Source organism: Monopterus albus, unplaced genomic scaffold, assembly GCF_001952655.1.
Source record: "Monopterus albus unplaced genomic scaffold, M_albus_1.0 scaffold379.1, whole genome shotgun sequence".
Lineage (NCBI taxonomy): Eukaryota > Metazoa > Chordata > Actinopteri > Synbranchiformes > Synbranchidae > Monopterus > Monopterus albus.
This window is the reverse complement of record NW_018128259.1, coordinates 279607-283710: the sequence shown is the minus strand read 5'-3', so window position 1 is coordinate 283710 and position 4104 is coordinate 279607.

Here is a 4104-nt window from a genome sequence, read left to right as displayed (position 1 = left end):
TAGTTGGTGATTTTGCTGCCAGAGTCCAAGTAAATCTTCAAGAATTTTTGGTGAAGTGCCCAGGTAACCTAGAATTTACACCACCAACCATGAAGCACGGTATCCCTGGTTCCCATTCAGCTAGGTCACTTTGAGGCTTTTTCCACTGTAGGAACTTACTGACAGAACTTGTACCCCTTGTCTTGGGTTTTGCTTTTGTTTCCATGGCTCTTGTCCCACCAATTATGGGTATGGGAAGCTCATTGTTTGGACTTCTTAAGTGTCCCTGGTGGAAAAATGCCATTTGTTGTAATCCCCACTTATCTTCTTACGTCTTTCCTGTCCTCTCTCCACTGTAATCTTCCAAAAAGATATAAAGCTCCCAAAATGTAATTAAGTATATAAACTTTATTGAACTTTGACCTGAAAAATTGTGTCAATCATTTTAGTGCACAGACTAAGGAGGGAGCCTGAAGCTATTCTAACTTTTATCTGTGTTGCACCATCAAATTCCTCATGTGTTCAACACACCTGGCCAATAAAGTTGATTCAGATTTGACCTCTTCTACTAGAATATAACTTGTCAACTAAATATCAAGGTTTCTTATGTGACACAAGTCAAGGTACAAATACATCTGTGAATAAATTGTGTCCTTTTAGCTGCTAAGCTGTATAGCATCTGCAGTGTCTTTGTTCACAAATCTCTGATTTACAAAAGGATTGTCATTGATCCTGATCTGACCCCTTTAAGAAACACATTCACCAAATTTACCTACTCCATGGGCTGACATAAGTGAGACTTATGTTACAGACAGGATCAGTCTGGCAGTGCTGTCATGTACCTACAGTAAGTTAGCAACTATTCTGCTCATCACCTAGAACAGTGTGAGGGGCGCGCACCACAAGACTTTACAGGGGACCCAGCATGACAAAAAAATAAACTAAAATAAAAAATAAAAAAAATTTGTTAACTTCAGCTTGGCCATGTGTGGGGCAAAATAGATCAATCTGTAGTATCTACATTGCCACAGTGCGTTATTTGCAAAGTCATGTCCGCAAATGACAGAAAACTCCTATTGAGACTAACCCAAGTTCGTTATCAAGACATCGGAGTTTTTTGATAGGAAACTAGAGGAATTGTGTTTACAGAAGAAATGAATTGAGCACTGTGAAAACAAAGGCAACAGAAGCATCATATTGTGCTGCATTACACACAGTTAAATAAGGTATATGGAATATACATAATGTGAAGACAGTGATATGAAAAGCAGCACTCTGCATGGTGCTGGTGGTGATGATTTAGTTTGGTGGCCTACTGAGTTTGATGTGTTCAAACATGATGTGACTTGTGTAAAACTGAACAAATTGGCCTTACAGTGCATGGTTTTGTTGAATTGGGGCTATTTTAGCAAGGCTGTTGTGGAGTCTGTTTTCACTTTGTGGTTGGGCTGTAGAGGATTTATTGGTAAATAATTTTAAAGAAGAGTAGCCCACAGTGTAAGTGTGGGTGTGAGTGAACTTTGGATACAGACTTTATTTCTTTTTAGGGAAATCATTGTGTAATAATCCTCCTAATAATAATAATATTGAGTGAAACATACAAGCAACATGTGTGTGTGTGTGCCTTTGTATTACTTACACTATGGGGACTGAGACCTGTTAACACACTCACATTGTAGGGACTTGGCCATCACTGAATTTTAGGGTGGCAACATGGTGTAAGGTTAGGTGTTAGGTTAAGTATTAAGGTCAGGGTTAGGTGTTAGGCAAGTAGTAGTTATGGATAGGGTTAGGATATGTCTACTGGAAATTAATGTAAGTCAAGTTGTTTTTATGATCTTCTCTGACAGGAGGCTCACCACACCACACTTTGAAAACCCCTGACTTAGAGCACTGTGAATTTTTACAGACCAATCAATCAGTTAATGTAAAAAAAATAAAAAATTATGGTGGCATTTTGACACATTGTTAGCTAAGAAAACGTAACAAAGGTAATGTAAAGTTACAAATAAATTAAAGCTTTAGTTAGCTGTTACCAGTCAATCATATTTTTCACTGTGGTGCAGGCACATTTATCAAATTTCAGGTATCTTTTAAGGTGAAGTAACAACATTAAATTAGCTAATGTTAGTGAATACATGTAAGGTAACTTTACACTGGTTGGAACTTCTAACATCATATGGTACTCCCACAGGCTTATAATGTAAACATTACTCATGTATCTAATGTAAAAACGCCCAAGCCATTAGACGCTGGTCATATAGAGCAGTGGTCACATGCTTGATCCCATTCCTTTTTAGGACATTTTTGAACTCTGCACTCATCAGGCCTGGATGGGCCTCATGGAATTCCTCAATCATCACCTGTCATCCTTGTGGTGGTATTATAAGCCTGCTTCCCCACAAAACGCAGCCTTCCTCCACATTCAAGGCATGTTGTCTTCTTACATAAGGCTGCATCTCAGGGTCTTTACTCTTGGAGGGCAATGAACCCTGAAGCATCCACTTCTGGATTTGTTTCATCTTTATGAGTGTGCTGTTCATGTGTACCATGAGCGTTCCCTTTCACAAGGAGTAGTCAATGGTCTGGCCGACAAGGGCAGTCTGCTGCATCTGCATCACCATGTGTTGCACCCACTGAATGGGTCAGTGGTCAGTCACAATTGCACTTTCTACCTTTCTACCATACACAGCTAGTGGGTTTGTCTGCACCATCAGGAAACTGGTGGGAGCGCATGCCACTTACCCCATAGAGTGACGTTATCACAGGATAGAGGGGCTTTGAGTCATCATAGTGTACTAGCAGTTGGTCTGACTGAAGACATGCTTTGGGGTTCCCTTTCGCAGCAGATGATGCAATGGTTTCAGCACTGTAGAAATGTTGGGTGAGAACCTGTAGTAATAGCTGAGCATCCCCAAGAAAGACTTCAACTGTGTCTGATTTGTTGGAGGTGGGGTTTCCAGTATTGCTTTAACTTTGTCAGCCACTGGATGAATTCCCTTGTTGTTGTTCTGTACCCCAGGTACACAACTTCAGGGGCAATAAACACACGTCTTTCTCTCTTCAAACAAAGTCCTGTTCCTGAGAGCCTCTCAAGCACAGCCCCTATGCCTGGGGCTGAAGACACATCATATGGTAGCCTAGGCTACTGATACAGCTGCATTTATTGTTGCAGGTGATTTTAATCACTCCAACCTGAAGTCAGTGCTCCCTAAATTCCACCAGCATGTTTCCTGCCACACTCGAGGAGATAAAACTCTGGACCATGTTTACACAAATATGACTGCTGCATACAAGGCGACCCCCCTCCCTCACTTGGGGCAGTCAGATTACCTTTCTTTATTCCTCATTCCCAAGTACTCACCATTCATCTGCCATGTGAAGCCATCAATGAGGATCATCAAAGTGTGGCCAGATAATTTTATCATACAGGAAGTAGGTAGCAGAACACACACACACGGAGCAAAGAGGGGGAGAATTACTCCCCACATCCTCATCGTTTCACAAAAATAGAAATTAAGTTTTATACTCACCTCCACAGTAAACAGTCTGAAAACACATGAAATTGACACAAGAACAACAAGAAATTGCAATTCACACAATTCTCAATCACCCCCCTGTCCCTAACGTCAGACACACATCTCAGTCAATCACACAACACCAAAAAATATAAGTTCACATGTTTAAACACACATTAAAATCCACACTTAGTCACATACAGAAAGAACTTTGAGTGAGAATCTACAAATAGGACATACCTCTGCTGTTCAATCCGCTGTCTGACACTTATACCTTTTTCTCTGTCAGTCCTAATTGGCTTGTTTCACTATCACATAAACTTCAGGCATGGAAAAACAACATCACTGTATCCTGCAAACATTTAAAGCAAGTTATTTACATCAGTATTAGTAATGATGTTAGTGTTAGTAATCGCAGCAGTCTTCCCAGTCACCTGTCAGGATAAAATCAAGTTATTTGGTTCCCTTCACACAAATTCTTGGAGGACAGTCAAGATGGGAGATTAAATGTAAAATCCTCCCAACTTAGGCTCCTACCTGCATAGACAACGCCAAGGTTTGTCGTGGCTAGAGGGTGATACCGACTAAATTAATTTAGACAAACACT